Here is a 17749-nt window from a genome sequence, read left to right as displayed (position 1 = left end):
CTTTTCAAGTTTGCTCTTGAAGCTTTGCAAGTCAAACAGAATGGATAAATGATCATTTGATTAGTAAATTGATTAGTAAGTTACTTATCTCTTCCATTGATTGATCACTTGATCACTGCTCTTAATTTGGTATTACGAAAGTATGAGGTTAGAAAATAAGATTGTCATAATAATGTTGTTCCTCTCGAGCTGGTCTATTGATTGATCACTTGAGAGGGTTAGCTTTTGTCTCCATTGTTGAAATAAGATGTCAGGTCACATGTGAAAAATGATGAAATCAAACCTTTGTGAATAAATTTGTGAAAGTCCGCCTTTTTGAGTTCTTGCTTCATAATAACTTCAATATTTCAGGATCGTTGTCAGAAAAAGATTTCCTTGGCTGAGTCCCAAGCAGTCAAGGACAGGGTGGTTAAGTACCAGAAAAAATGGTAACCCTATGCAAAGATGATGTGGGTTGAGGTAGAAAGGGCAAAAATAATGCCTATAAACTAGAGTCAAAGCCCTCACACTAGTTCCCAGTTGATGTTGTGGCTTCACTAGGTGAAGAAAACAAAACAAGCAGATAAAGGATCTGTCAGCAGCAGAGAAACTGAGAACGGCACATTGTCATTAATCTGTTGAATCAGAGGCTGCATAACAAGTAGTTAACTGTTGTCCTCAGTTAACACTGTGGCTTCATGAAGTGCAGATAAGAAAACAAGCAGGTGAAGGATCTCACATCAGCAATAAAACAGCGCAGCAACATTGCAGTACGGCCATTCATACCAGATGTTTTTTTCATTCTTTGCCAATTTGTTTGTTTGTACTTATGCCTTGAAGGCATAGCTCAGGGCGTTTCCAAATGAATAACTTCAAAAGGGAGTAAAACATAGTAATTAAGCCTCTGAAGGAATGTACCAGTACATTCCAAGATCTTTTTTGCATCTTGCATGCTTTATTGGACTAAAAATATCTTAGATTTATTTCTCTATTGATTGATTAATTTCATTTCTTCAATTTTACTTTTTTTGACGTTTGCTTGCACTTGTGAATTTATTTACTAATTATTTAGTGTCGATGGATGCTATCCACCACCTCTACAGGAAATTGACATAATTCCCTAAATTCTAAGGCTTAGAAACCATGGCAATTTGCTCTTTTTGTTTAGATTTTTTGATCCCTTACTCTAAGAGGGACATGTCAACAACTACTGATTATTAACCCAAGAAAGATTCTCAACTTCAATTTAATAAATGTGTCATATACTAAATTATGAATAATTACTCTTTTCTTCCATTACAGAAACAAATTATACGTGTAGGGAGTCTCATATCGACAAAGTGTTCACATACTATCACATGGCAGAAACTAATTTTTATTATTCTACCCAACATGATGTTATTTTTGCATTTTGGGTAACCTATAAGTGCATTTCATTGATAGAAGAGGTTTGTTACGTCTTGGGTGATTCGTGCAAGCATTTTATTTTCAATCCCACATTGGGTTCTAAAACCGGCACAACAAATGGTGTAAAAGCTTGCGGATGCCTACAATGGATGTCAGCCCACCAAACACGCCCATGCAGCCGCCAATGGACCAGATCATGCAGCTGCCCACAATGCAGCAGTCTATGCACCCATTCATGCAGCCTCCCACAATGCAGCTGTCCATGCAGCCACTTATGCAGCCATCCATGCAGCCATTCATGCAGCCACCCACAATGCAACTGCTTATGCAGTTTACCCCTAAGATTTACCAGTTCCTTTACAATTCTGTGACAGCATGGTGGCAATATGTTGCAGTGACAAATGGCTCCATGTGTAACGACGAATTTTTGTAAAAATCTTAGTCTCCGCAAAATAACTTTGTCGCTGCAACAAAAGTGAATTGGTGCGGCTTGCTGTGGTGACAAAATTCTGTTTCTAAAACAAACATTTGCCCATGAATTTACTAGTACACAATAAGCGATTTGTCGCTGCGATGTGTAGTGCAAAATGTTGAAGCAACTCAGTTATTTTTTGATAGAGTTTAAGCCGTGTATATTAAGTCACTTTGCAAGTGATTTTCAAGGCAAATTTTAGAAAATGAGAATCTCATAATCTGTTTCTCACTAGCTTTCGAATGTAAAAAAAATGCCACATTGTTTAAAATACTCTAGTACAAGGTTTTTGTCCACTGGTGGACTCCGTCTAAATAAGTTGTTCATAGCATGCAAAATTTTGTCAGAACATAAAGTGTAAATAAAACTTTAAGAGCTGATTATATACCAATCTATACCAAGGAAAATATTAAACCTTTCAAGAGAATGTGCAGTTTGAAGTATCAATTTAGAAAATAAGATTCTCATAATTTATGTTGTTTCTCTCGAGCTGGTCTTTTCAAGTTTGCTCTTGAAGCTTTGCAAGTCAAACAAAATGGATAAATGATCGTTTGATCAGTAAATTGATTAGTAAGTTACTTATCTCTACCATTGATTGATCACTTGATCACTGCTCTTAATTTGGTATTACGAAAGTATGAAGTTAGAAAATAAGATTGTCATAATAATGTTGTTCCTCTCGAGCTGGTCTATTGATTGATCACTTGAGAGGGTTAGCTTTTGTCTCCATTGTTGAGATAAGATGTCAGGTCACATGTGAAAAATGATGAAATCAAACCTTTGTCAATAAATTTGAGAAGGTCTTTTTCAGTTCTTGCTTTATAATAACTTCAATATTTCAGGATCGTTGTCAGAAAATGATTTCCTCTGGTGAGTACCTAGCAGTCAAAGACAGGGCGGTGAGGTGCCAGAAAAAATGGTACCCCTATGCAAAGACGACGTGGGCTGAGGTAGAGAGGGCAAAAATAATGACTATAAACTAGAGTCAAAGCCCTCACACTAGTTCCCAGTTGACGTTGTCGCTTCACAAAGTGAAGAAAACAATACAACCAGATAAAGGATCTGTCAGCAGCAGTAAAACTGAGAACGGCACATTGTCATTAATCTGTTGAATCATAGGCTGCATAACAACTAATTAACTGTTGTTCTCAGTTAACACTGTGGCTTCATGAAGTGCGGATAAGTGAACAAGCAGGTGAAGGATCTCACATCAGCAATAAAACAGCACAGCAGAATTGCAGTACGGCCATTCATGCCAGATGTTTTTTTATTCTTTGCCAATTCGTTTGTTTGTACTTATGCCTTGAAGGCATAGCCCGGGGCGTTTCCAAATGAATAACTTCAAAAGGGAGTAAAACATAGTAATTAAGCCTTTGAAGGAATGGACCAGTACATTCTAAGATCTTTTTTGAATCTTGCATGTTTTATTGGACTAAAAATATCCAGATTTATTTCTCTATTGATTGATTGATTTCATTTTTTCAATTTTACTTTTTTGACGTTTGCTTGCAATTGGGAATTTATTTAGTAATTATTTACTGTCGATGGATGCTATCCACCACCTCTACAGGAACTTGAGATAATTCCCTAAATTCTCAGGCTCAGAAACCATGGCAATTTGCCCTTTTTGTTCAGATTTTTTGATCCCTTACTCTAAGAGGGACATGTCAACAACTACCGATTATTAACCCAAGAAAGATTCTCAACTTCAATATTTAACAAATGTATCATATACTAATTTAACATTTGTAGGAATTTACACATTGTGCTTTGAAATTATGAGTAATAACTCTTTTCTTCCATTACAGAAGCAAATTATACATGTGGGGAGGTTCATACCCACAAAGTGTTCATGTACTATCAAATGGCAGAAACTAATTTTTATGATAATACCCAACATGATGCTATTTTTGCATAATTTTTGGGTAACCTATCAGTGCATTTCTTTGATAGAAGAGGTTAGTTAAGTCTTGAGCGATTCCCACAAGCATTTTATTTTCAATCGCACATTTGGTTCTCAAACCAGCACAACAAATGGTGGAAAAGCTTGCAGACGCCTACAATGGATGTCAGCGCACCAAACACACCCATGCAGCCGCCAATGGACCAGATCATGCAACTGCCCACAATGTGGCTGTCCATGCAGCCTTTCATGCAGCCGCCCACAATGCACCACTTATGCAGTTTACTCCTGAGATTTACCAGTCCTTCACAATTCTGTGACAACATGATGGCAGTATGTTGCAGTGACAAATGGCTCCATGTGAAACGGCGAATTTTTGTAAAAATCTTAGTCTCCGCAAAATAATTTTGTCGCTGCAACAAACGTGAATTTGTGCGGCTTGCTGTGGTGACAAAATTCTGTTTCTAAGACAAACATTTGTCCATAATTCACTAGTACACACTAGGCCATTTGTCGCTGCAATGTGTAGTGCAAATTGTTATAGCAACTCAGTTATTTTTTGATAGAGTTTAAACCGTGTATATCAAGTCAGTTTGCAAGTCATTTTCAAGGCAAATTTTAGAAAATGAGAATCTCATAAGCTGTTTCTCACTGGCTTTCGTATGTAAAAAAAATGCCACATTGTTTAAAATATTCTAGTACAAGATTTTTGTCCACTAATGGATTCTGCTAAATAAGTTGTTCATAGCATCCAAAATTTTGTCAGAACATAAAGTGTAAATAAAACTTTTAGAGCTGATTATATACCAATCCATACCAAGAAAATATTAAACCTTTCAAGAGAATATGCAGTTTGAAGTATCAATTTAGAAAATAAGATTCTCATACTTTATGTTGTTTCTCTTGAGCTGGTCTTTTCAAGGTTGTTCTTGAAGCTAGCTTTGCAAGTCAAACAGAATGGATGAATGATCGTTTGATTAGTAAATTGATTAGCACGTTACTTATCTCTTCCATTGATTGATCACTTGATCACTGCTCTTAATTTGGCATTATGAAAGTATGAAGTTAGAAAATAAGATTCTCATAATAATGTTGTTCCTCTCGAGCTGGTCTATTGATTAATCACTTGAGAGGGTTAGCTTTTGTCTCCATTGTTGAAATAAGATGTCAGGTCACATATGAAAAACGATGAAATCAAACCTTTGTGAATAAATTTGTGAAAGTCCACCTTTTTGAGTTCTTGCTTCACAATAACTTCAGTATTTCAGGATCGTTGTCAGAAAATGATTTCCTCTGAAATGATTTCCTCTGCTGAGTACCAAGCAGTCAAGAACAGGGCGGTGAGGTACCAGAAAAAATGGTACCCCTATGCAAAGATGATGTGGGTTGAGGTAGAAAGGGCAAAAATAATGCCTATAAACTAGAGTCAAAGCCCTCACACTAGTTCCCAGTTGACGTTGTGGCTTCACTAAGCGAAGAAAACAAAACAAGCAGATAAAGGATCCGTCAGCAGCAGTAAAACTGAGAACGGCACATTGTCATTAATCTGTTGAATCAGAGGCTGCATAACAACTAATTAACTGTTGTTTTCAGTTAACACTGTGGCTTCATGAAGTGGAGATAAGAAAACAAGCAGGTGAAGGATCTCACATCAGCAATAAAACAGCACAGCAACATTGCAGTACGGCCATTCATACCAGATGTTTTTCTATTCTTTGCCAATTTGTTTCTTTGTACTTATGCCTTGAAGGCATAGCCCGGGGCGTTTCCAAATAAATAACTTCAAAAGGGAGTAAAACATAGTAATTAAGCCTTTGAAGGAATGGACCAGTACATTCTAAGATCTTTTTTGAATCTTGCATGCATTATTGGACTAAAAATATCAAGATTTATTTCTCTATTGATTGATTGATTTCATTTTTTCAATTTTACTTTTTTTGACGTTTGCTTGCACTTGTGAATTTATTTAGTAATTATTTACTGTCGATGGATGCTATCCACCACCTCTACAGGAAATTGAGATAATTCCCTAAATTCTAAGGCTTAGAAACCATGGCAATTTCCCTTTTTTGTTTAGATTTTTTGATCCCTTACTCTTAGAGGGACATGTCAACAACTACCAATTATTAACCCAAGAAAGATTCTCAACTTCAATTTAACAAATGTATCATATACTAATTTAAATTTGCAGGAATTTACACATTGTGCTTTGAAATTATGAATAATTACTCTTTCCTTCCATTACAGAAACAAATTATACATGTAGGGAGTTTCATACCCACAAAGTGTTCATGTACAATCACATGGCAGAAACTACTTTTTATTATAATACCCAACATGATGTTATTTTTGCATTTTGCATAACCTATCAGTGCATTTCATTGATAGAAGAGGTTAGTTATGTCTTGAGTGATTCCCACAAGTATCTTATTTTCAATTGGACATTTGGTTCTCAAACCAGCACAACAAATGGTGGAAAAGCTTGCGGACGCCTACAATGGACGTCAGCGCACCAAACACGCCCATGCAGCCGCCAATGGACCAGATCATGCAACTGCCCACAATGCAGCCTTCCATGCGGCCTTTCATGCAGCCGCCCACAATGCACCACTTATGTAGTTTACCCCTGAGATTTACCAGTCCTTCACAATTCTGTGACAACATGGTGGCAGTATGTTGCAGTGACGAATGGCTCCATGTGTAACGGCGAATTTTTATAAAAATCTTAGCCTCCGCAAAATAATTTTGTCGCTGCAACAAAAGTGAATTTGTGAAGGTTGCTGTGGTGACAAAATTCTGTTTCTAAGACAAACATTTGTCAATAATTTACTAGTTACACACTAAGCTATTTGTCGCTCAATGTGTAGTGCAAATTGTTGAAGCAACTCAGTTATTTTTTGATAGAGTTTAAACCGTGTATATTAAGTCAGTTTGCAAGTCATTTTCAAGGCAAATTTTAGAAAAGGAGAATCTCATAAGCTGTTTCTCACTAGCTTTCGTATGTAAAAAAATGCCACATTGTTTAAAATATTCTAGTACAAGATTTTTGTCCACTGATGGATTCAGTCTAAATATGTTGTTCATAGCATGCAAAGTTTTGTCAGAACATAAAGTGTAAATAAAACTTTAAGAGCTGATTTTATACCAATCTATACCAAGGAAAATAATAAACCTTTTAAGAGAATATGCAGTTTGAAGTATCAATTTAGAAAATAAGATTCTCATACTTTATGTTGTTTCTCTTGAGCTGGTCTTTTCAAGTTTGTTCTTGAAGCTTTGCAAGTCAAACAGAATGGATGAATGATTGTTTGATTAGTAAATTGATTAGTAAGTTACTTATCCCTTTCATTGATTGATCACTTGATCACTGCTCTTAATTGGGCATTACGAAAGTATGAAGTTAGACAAAAAGACTGTCATAGTAATATTGTTTCTCTCGAGCTGGTCTATTGATTGATCACTTGAGAGGGTTAGCTTTTGTCTCCATTGTTGAAAAGATGTCAGGTCACATGTGAAAAACGATGAAATCAAACCTTTGTCAATAAATTTGAGAAGGTCTTTTTCAGTTCTTGCTTTATAATAACTTCAATATTTCAGGATCGTTGTCTGAAAATGATTTCCTCTGCTGAGTACCAAGCAGTCAAGGACAGGGCAGTGAGGTACCAGAAAAAATGGTACCCCTATGCAAAGATGATGTGGGTTGAGGTAAAGAGGGCAAAAATAATGCCTATAAACTAGAGTCATAGCCCTCACACTAGTTCCCAGTTGACGTTGTCGCTTCACAAAGTGAAGAAAACAAAACAACCAGATAAAGGATCCGTCAGCAGCAGTAAAACTGAGAACGGCACATTGTCATTAATCTGTTGAATCAGAGGCTGCATAATAACTAATTAACTGTTGTTCTCAGTTAACACTGTGGCTTCATGAAGTGGAGATAAGAAAACAAGCAGGTGAAGGATCTCACATCAGCAATAAAACAGCACAACAGCATTGCAGTACGGCTATTCATACCAGATGTTTTTTTACTCTTTGCCAATTTGTTTCTTTGTACTTATGCCTTGAAGGCATAGCCCAGGGCGTTTCCAAATAAATAACTTAAAAAGGGAGTAAAACATAGTTATTACACCTCTGAAGGAATGGACCAGTACATTCTAAGATCTTTTTTGAACCTTGCATGCATTATTGGACTAAAAATGTCCAGATTTATTTCTCTATTGATTGATTGATTTCATTTTTTAAATTTAATTTTTTTGACGTTTGCTTGAACTTGGGAATTTATTTAGTAATTTTTTAGTGTCGATGGATGCTATCCACCACCTCTACAGGAAATTGAGATAATTCCCTAAATTCTCAGGCTCAGAAACCATGGCAATTATTTTGCTCTTTTTGTTCAAATTTTTTGGATCCTTTACTCTAAGAGGGACATGTCAACAACTACCGATTAATTACCCAAGAAAGATTCTCAACTTCAATTTAACAAATGTATCATATACTAATTTAAATTCGCAGGAATTTACACATTGTGCTTTGAAATTATGAATAATTACTCTTTTTTTTCATTTAAGAAGCAAATTATACATGTAGAGAACTCTATTCCTACAAAGTGTTCATTTGTTTACTCACTGGATACATCTTGCAGATAACCATGTACTTTCCTGAATGCATTGAATGAAGATACCCATGTATTTTGTCAAGCTTTTGGATTCAGTGAACATGCGGAGCTGTGTGACGATGCATGTAGAAACGTACCTCTCATTATCATAGACATCAAACATTTCGCTGCTATCACTTTAGCCAGCAGTTTCAAGCAGGGCAATTAAAGACAAACTTGCTCTCTCCACAGAGGTAATTCCCATAGGGAAGTTAGTACCAATCAAGTCCAAATGGGCACATACTCATTTATATCTTCCTTGTAGTTATTTGTTTCTTTTCAAGTGACTTGGTGTAAATAAGTAAACAAAGATTCCTTTTTTTAGTTACCCGGTATTTTATTACTATAATTATCCTTTTTCTCTCTTTTCATTTTTGTTGTTGTAATTGTTATTCATATATTGAATATATTTATTTATTTTTAGTCATTTTTATTGGTTATAGTTTTTAGTGTAATGCACATTTGATTGTGTATTGTACTAACCTGTGCAATAACAAGTGATAAATATTGCTTTATAAAAGTAATATCAGTGGCTTCATATGAGTAAGCCTTTACTCTCTTGTGCACATAGATGAGATATATCTACGAACGTTCACTTTACTAAAAGTAACTTCCCACAGTCTCTTCCAATAGAATTATCAGGGTACATTTACCCTGTCCAGTCTCTAAAAGCTGGAGTCAAAGCCCTTGCTGTAGCTCTCAGTTGACACAGTAGCTTCACAAAGTGAGGATAAGAAAACAAGCTCGTGATGGATCTGACAGAAACAGTAAAGCAGAACAACAACATTGTACCGTGGTCATTTAACTACAAAATTTTTCCAATTTTGTGAAAAATTGTTTGTTTGTTCTTTTGGCTGGAAGGCATAGCATGGGATTCTTAAAAAGACACAACTTTAACAGGTATTTCAAGAAATCAAACAGTACATGGAAAACAGTAACAACTAATAATTCTTTGAATCAGTGGTTTCAGAATTATCAGGGTACATTTACCCTGTCAAGTCTCCAAAAGCTGGAGTCAAAGCCCTTGCTGTAGCTCTCAGTTGACACAGTAGCTTCGCAAGGTGAAGATACAATAACAAGCACGTCAAGGATCTGTCATCAGCAGTAAAGCAGAACGACAACATTGTAGTGTGGTAATTTAACAACATATGTTTCCCAACTCCATGAAGAATTGTTTGTTTGTTTTTTTGGCTGTAAGGCATTCAGCACTAGATATCAACCAAATGAACAACTTCAACAGGTCTTTCAAGAAATTAAACAGTACATGGAAAACAGTAAAAAACTAATAATTCTTTGAATCAGTGGTTTCAGAATTATCAGGGGTACATTTACATATGACTACCCTCTTTAGTCTGTAAAAGCTGGGGTCGAAGTCCTTGCTGACATAGCTCTTAGCAAACACAGTGGCTTTATAAAGCGAAGATTATCACGTATTTTCCATTAACCCATGAATGAACAGACCCATGCACCTTGTAGCTTTGAGATTTAGCCAACATGCCGAGCGGTGGGATCACTGTTCACTGTTACCAGTTCATCAAAGTACCACAAGCCTTGCAAAGGTATATTGACCCTGAACACTTTTTCCCAACCAAAAACGCATCAGAAAATACATTTAAGAGCTATTAGTTTTTAGCTCATTAATTTACATGGACAAGCCTCTTAACAACTTGACAGATTGTCAAACACCATTTGTAAAGGTGCATCCCAATCCAGTTTACACGTACTACATGATAATCTGAATTCAGTAGCACAAGTGTCAGATAAATCCAACAGGTGGTTGTCATATGTTGTCCATGGAAAAGAGATCTGCACCTTGACTAGATAAAATGGCTCGCCCAACAGCTAATACAGCAACCTGTGCAGCCACCAACGCCCCAGATCATCCTGCAGCACAATATGCAACAGCTAGAACAACAGCCTATGCAACAGCTAACGCCAACGGACGACGTCATGCAGCAGCTAATTTCATTGATCGCCCAAATACAATAGCGAAAGTAACAATTCCTTTTTTCTATAAGAACATTTTTTCTACATGTGGAATTCCCAATATTAAATAAAATTAATGATTACGTCTAAAACTTTGACAACTGTTTGCTTTTTAACAGTACCTGGGCCGGGTTGTTCAAAGCTAGGTTAAGATAACCCAGGCGAGGAGGGTTAGTGCGAAAATTTAACTCAGATGTGTAAGCTTCATTTTGCCAACAATTTGATGATTGGTCGTTCTTGATAACTGAGAAAATTATACAAACAAATGTTTCCTAACAAAAGAAAAAGAAACCCGAGTTAAGCGCTGATCAGCCCTCGAACAACTGTGCCCTGTAGAACATTATTGCGCCAGTAAAAAAAAAAGTTATTTTTACACGCCCGAAGCACTTTGGCCAGTGTCTCCTCAAATAACGACCATATGATATCACGCTGATCACTAGCCTTCAAAACCTTTTCATTATCATACACAGTTTAAATTGAGGTCTCTCTGTACGCAACCCTTACGTTCAAAATATGCCATAATCATAGTTATCTATCGCAAGAACCATCCACCCTTTCCCCTCAACTGCTACCTGTACGCCTAGCAAACATATCGAACGCACTCTTCTAACCTCCGATTACTCCTAGTTATAACAACACTACTCACTCATTTCACAAAATAATGTTTCTTCCGACGGCTTTTTTAAAGAAAAATTGAAAAAAAAAAACACAGATATAATGTAACACTGTGCTGTTCATTCTTCAAGCCATACAAATATCACACTAAACACTATTAAAATAAATAACAAGCTATAACTTTTTAAAACAAAAGATATGTTGACCAAATTTTGGTTTTTCATCCTTCAATAAGACATATTTTAGTTAAACTTACAAATTGTCTGATTTGTTAACCTCCGATTTTTCGAAAAACCCTGGCAAATTACATACTTACTTAACTTGGAAGGGGCATGGGCGTAGCCAGGATTTTTCAAACGGGGGGGGGGGGGGGGGGTCGCAGCAGGGACACCATACGGGGATCGCCGACTATATATAGTTTATACCGCTGCTCTCCCTCGTGTATCAGCGGGATCAGTCGTATTATCGCGGCATGAAGGCCCAAAAACATTATGTCTAATAGTTTTCGTAATTTCGAAAACAAAGACCCCTCTTAGGGAATGTTTATATGACACCGGGGTAGCCTCCCCGCAGACGTCCTTTAGGGTTTGTTTGTCACGCATTCATTTCTCTCCGCGGGGGAGAAATGAATGCGTTACAAACGAACCCCAAAGGACGTCTGTGGGGAGGCTAACACCGGGGCGCCCCGGAGCAAGTTGATTCCGGTTCCCTCTCATGGCTCTATATTTGTTTACATGATACCACCACAAAATGTCATGGCTGCGCGAGTCACCGCGGCGTGGGTTCACACCGGTTCTTGTAACGGGGCGAGAATTTCACTGCAACCCTGACGGCGTTTCCTGAACATATCATAATCGCTTCCGATCGCCAAGGCCTGGCCAGGCCATAGCCAGAAAAATGCTTTCTTAGAAAGAGCGAATAAAGAGTTAATACTACAGTGCGTTTTTTGACAGTGTATTTTTATCGTTCCCACCCCGGAGATCACCGGAAACAAGGTGAAAAGTTACAATGTAAGGGGCAGTTGAGGGGTAGGTTGGGGGCACGGAGAAATAGTCTGTGAGGGATACTGGCTAAAAGCACTTGGTATTTAATAAACAATGAATGAACGAATAAATTTCCTAAACTAGCAAGGCATCATCTAAAAAATGTTGCGTTTTAATTTTACAAAAAATATAACAAACAAACAATCCAAACAAAACACCCCCTTTTTTTTATTTTTAGCCAGTACTAAGCAATCACGGTCGCAGAGACACGAAGGCAAAAATCCATATCCAGCATGTGGAAAGCCAATTTTACGATTAAGGTTGGTTCTCGCAAAATCGGCTCGATACAAATATGTATATTTTTAAATATAAATCATTAACGATGGCTATTTTGATCACGCTTTCACGATTGCGTTACACTTCCGGTGACGGGTGGGAGAGAGGACCTGGGAACGAGGTTGATAAAAGTCTGTTTCGGTGCCCACAAAGAAATGGGTAGCGGTTATTTATTACTTTCAAAATGGCGGTTCATCGCAAGGTAAGACAAAAAAATTTGTTATTCGTGTGCTCAATCTGAACTTCTCTTGACCATGTGATTTTTATGTTGTGAACCGTGTTAAAAAGATGAGACCAGAGACTATTTTTTCCCTATTTTTGGCTTTTTTTTTGTCTGTTATGAAGCTCCAAAATGCATCCGCTTCTGACAGAAAACAAAAACAAAAAAGGAAAAGAAGAGAATTAAGGAAGGAGAAGGAGAAAAATGGGGTAGGGATGCACCGAACCACTGTTCTTGTGATCTCCATCGTCCACTTACCACACAAAAAGCCGATTGCGCCATGGCGGCACACGATACAAATAAGTTCACGATAACGTTTAATAAATCGCTTTGTATTCATATCAGGCTTAAGTGTCCCGCTCCGTTGATTTTGTGAAACAAAGGACTTAAACCGTTTCTTTTGTATTTCGCTTTGAACAATAGAAAGCAAAGAACGCCGACCAGGTTTTTGCATAGGTTATTTCTTGAAGAAAAAGCAGAAATTGGTAAAAAAAAAATACAGAATAATATGATTTTTATCAATCTTAGTCCACATGCAACATATTGGGAAAATCGGACCAAAATAAAAAAACGACCAAAAATTTCACTAAGGCCTTTCTTGCACGGATGCCTTCTTATTATTTGTCACGTAAGAGAATTATAAGCATATTAATTTACCAGATAATTTCCAAAGAGCTTAAACACACAACCTAAATGGCTGCTCATTCACAGACACAGTCATTCATGGAGTCAAGGATCAGCACTACACTTTTTAATGGACTTTGAAGTAAGCAAAATAATTAAAATTGATACAATGTATGATGAGCTGGTACTGCAAATACAGAAAAATCTGGTAGAATTTAACAACATCTTAACCGTGAATTTTTGTCTATAAAAGAACCAGAACTCAAGGAAAAACGCCTTTTTTCACCAGACTGTTTTTACAACATCTAAGAATTTGATCAAGAAATTTAATGGCATAAATTCACGGTTATAAAAACCCTTGTATAAGGGACTTATTGACACTAGGTGCAATAGAGAAATTTACCCCAATCAATGAGGAAGGGTTTGATAACCACTTTGTGATAAAAGAATAGACTGACTTTTGGAAAATGTTCTTTAAAGTGAGTGAATCATTAAGTGTTGATGTCATCCAAAAATAGTGTTTTTAGAAATCTTACAGAGCAACACACCAGAGAAAGAGAAAAGAAAACCATGGAAACAAAATCAAGTCCACACCATGAGATCACCTTCTTGTTTCTTAAGCAATTCATTTCAAATTCACAATGCACCTTATTTTCCATCCCTCTCTGAGCTTAAGATGGTAGTTCTGCCTCTTTTTTCTTGAGATAAAAAACAATAATTGAACACCACCATCTTAGATAGAGGGTAATTCTTCTCAGCTTTGGCTTCTAAAACCTTTTCAAGGAAGCTGGTTTTTTGTGTGACAAGAATGATTATTTTATCACCTGGATACTCTGACCCAAGAATTTTTAACTGAAGTTAGATGTTGTGCTTTTTACATATTGTTACAATATCTAATTATTACTAATATTCTTTTTGTCATTATTGTATTTTTTCTTTTCTTATTTACCCATGTTCACAAAAATACCGACATATTTCGCTTCAAGACCTGTTAATTAGATCTATATAAAATGTTTCAAATTGTGATACATGCAATGATTTCATGATATTTATTTTTACATAATAAAATTTGACTGGAAAAACAGGTTTATTGAGCCAATTGCAAATTATCATTTCATAATTTTGGTAGCCTTGAGTTTTCCTGGACTTCGTTTGCAGATGAACACAACAATTTACCTAAATCAACCTGGAGAAACATAGAATTTAACAAATTTGCATTAAGAACCCCATGACTACCAGAATTATTATGTAAACATTGATTTATTTCATCAGTATGGAATTATTTCTGTTTCTGAGTTGCACACATTCCTCCTTGTGAAATGTTCCCAGGGGTTAGGAGAGAAGAGAAAGGGCTGTTTTTGCAGGCTATAATTTTGGTAGATTGCAAACAAAAAAGTTTTTGTCATTTGCTCAGTTTCCTAGAAGAAATTATTTACTACATTATATGATATCACAGTTAATGAGCTTATCTTAGACTTGGTCCTTCATTGGTGTCATCATGGAAGTGGCTAGAAATCAACTTTGGTGTCTCTTCTTAAATCCTTCTTGGTTACTTGTTCACTGTAGATGACTGAGATAAACGATATAAAACAAGAACGCTCTTAGTAACATCAAGTCTCGCTAATACTAGGAGATAAATTTTATTGTCAGCTGATGTTGTGGAACCTCTATATAATGAGCCTCTATATAATGAAGTCCTCAGTACAAACAGTTTTTTTGAGCCTGGACCAAAATTGCAGTAAAATGTATGGAACAGAACCTTGATTCAACGAAATCCTCCTTATAATAAACATAATCCACAAGCATAAACGTAAAATATGTCTCATAAAATGTATGTCAGCATGTGATAAAAAATGAATGCCAAACAAACAAACACAGATAGAATTTATGTGTACAGTGGTTTAAAGCAGTTTTGTTTTCCTGTTCTTGAGTTTCTAGTGCCATTGCTATGTATAGCTCGGCACTGAAATGTTATTATGGTAATTTTTCAGATTTGGAAATGCTGGGTTTTGTAAATTAATTATTAACTATACCTTGATATAATGAACATTTTGGTAGTTTTCCAAAAAAAATTCCTTAAATGGGGGCATTCGATATAACAAACAAATTTCCCCAGTCCCTTGGCACCTCATTAAATCAAGGTTCCACTGTATTTGTCTACAACTTATGATAAGAGCATAAAATATATTATTGAACAAATGCAATTTATACTGAGAATGATTAACCTGGATTGGATCAGAAACAATATTCTTGCGGTACATGTAACCCTGATCTGTAAGTATCTGAGAAAAAAATCCTTCATTATCACCTTTATGGAGGTGCTTATTGATTCACTAGCAAAAAAGATTTTTTGAAGAAAAATTAGGGGAAAAAACTGCCAAACATTCTTACGTGTTACCTAAATGTTCTTAGCAAAAATATTGCTTCCGATGTTTGGTCATAAGAAACCTTTGAAGAATTGTCTTGTGGTTATACATGTAGCTGAAAACTTTTTTACTTGCATTTGTTTGCTTATGCTTTCTTTTTTGATTGAACACCTGGCAATGTTGACACACTCCTATATACGTATGATGCTGAATATTTCAGGCACATCACAAGTGTGGCATGTTATGGTACTAAAAGATACAGCGGTGATTTAATATATTATATTTGAAACTAAACAAATGTACCAAAATTTTTTTTGAGTGTTGACAACATTTTGTTCCAACATGAAAAGAAAACCAATTGCCTATTATGTCCTTCACAAAATGAGTTGCCATGGATAATTCTTGTCATACTACAACACTTTTAAAACAATAGCTGGCCAGAACAAAAGGCCCAGCTGCTCAGATGATTGAAACCGCCTCATTTATATTTACCATTGTTGATATGGCCACATGAAAATGCGCTTCTATTCAGTACTTGGACAAAAACCCACGAGCTTTAAATCTACAAAGTATCATTTTATAAAGCTTATTTCACCATGTAAAAAACGAAGTTTTTCCTGGTCACTCTTGAAGATGAAAGATTTTTACAAAATAGTTTAGTTGCCATAGAAAAGGAACTGTGGAGACAACACCGTGCATTTTATATGCGGAAATTTCAGTTTTAAGTTTTAGTTTAGAAAAAGGCGAAGTGCCACTCGCCATGAAATTTAAATCTATGAACAAACCTTGGATGTTCCATGGTTAACATGTTTCCTGTTGCCATTTTTGCTTAAAACGAAAAGGGCCTACAGAAAATAAAATTAGTAAGATATTCATTAAGATGTGCTTTGAAAATAGAGCATTGACTTTTTGTAATGATCACTTTAAGATGTAAGCTTATAAACAACCTTGCAAGCCTTTCAAGTCTTTTGTAGGTAGGACGCTCAAAATTTGGCCTCTTGCGCGAATCAGTTTATCGCCTTTAAGAAATTCTTCGTTGAACTTTAAGCTTAATTAAAAACAAAACGTAGCGAAGCCACGAAAAACGATTAAAGCGAGTCAATTCGAGTGATTGCCATTAGTCTTTAAATATTAAATAAGCTTATTGTTAACTCTAACCGATCGAGCGGAGCTTGTAAGTTATGGCGGCGGGTATCGCTGGTCGAGTTAAAAAGATAAAGAAACTACCCTTTACTCTTTTGTGTAAAAGCAGTTATCTTAGTTGTCGCAGGCAAGGTCGTCTCACTGAGACAAGTGTAGTTAAATAAGCTGTTTTTCTAAAAGACAACAAAGGTAGTAAGGCACACACCAAATACGTTGGAAGATGAAAATAATCAAAGCACATGATCTACCTTTTCATAGCAGTGAGTGACTATCCCTGATATCCTCAACAGGCCAGGCTTTTGAAGCTTCAAGAATAGGTTCCTGCCGGATCGAGACAAAGAAAAGAGAATGATTAGATTCTGGCCTTCGCCTGGTGATAAAAAAAAAACATAATTTACAGATTTTTTTACAGATAATTTAAAGATACGCAAGGAATATTTTACGCACTTTGAACGTTCATTTTGTCTTCCTGGACTAACTTTACTACTCCAGTTACTTCGAAGATGCTCTTCTAAGATGCGAATGTCCGACCGATGAATGACCAGCCGGTGGGCACCTGGTGTAATTTGAATAACTAAAAGCGTCTTTGTTTCAGCAGCAGAATATGATTGGTCCGTTTTGGCGTGTCAGCTGTAACATCATCAGTCATCAGAGAGATTCTTGGGATGACCAGTAAGGAGAAACTCGGTCACATGGTACAAAGTGAAACTAAATCAAAAAATCTAAGATCCCAACTTCCAACAGACTTTACATGTAACAGGATTAGCCTGCAAGCAGGCCCACCTTTGCGAGTTCGAGTTTATTTTTTGATAAAGCTGATAAAGCTTAATAACAAGCTGTTGCCTGGTAATAAAAATATGCTTCTATAGTGTTTTATTGTTCTATTGTTCTATTGTTATGCTGTTCTTTATGTCGAAGATAAAGTCAATAAAGTTGTTGTTATCTATTATATTTAAAAGATTTGCTGTATTTTTTGGTCTTATCAAGAAAGGATTAAAATGTTCAATGTTTATCCTGTTCACAGGCTAGTCGAATTTATGCTAATACAAAATCTATTGTCCTTT

The 17749-nt window shown here is 36.1% G+C and overlaps 1 long non-coding RNA gene across 1 annotated transcript; it reads right to left on the bottom strand.

Moving 5' to 3' along the window:
* Positions 1-14279: 14279 nt before the first annotated feature.
* LOC140935870 (uncharacterized) lies at positions 14280-17006 on the bottom strand. The gene is made up of 3 exons (XR_012165269.1): positions 16934-17006; positions 16328-16387; positions 14280-14746 (listed from the first exon to the last, which is right to left on the bottom strand). It is a non-coding gene; the product is annotated as an uncharacterized lncRNA (long non-coding RNA).
* Between the last annotated feature and the right edge of the window lie 743 nt (positions 17007-17749).

This window comes from Porites lutea, chromosome 4, assembly GCF_958299795.1.
Source record: "Porites lutea chromosome 4, jaPorLute2.1, whole genome shotgun sequence".
Classification (NCBI taxonomy): domain Eukaryota; kingdom Metazoa; phylum Cnidaria; class Anthozoa; order Scleractinia; family Poritidae; genus Porites; species Porites lutea.
This window is presented reverse-complemented; position numbering and strand designations above follow the sequence as displayed.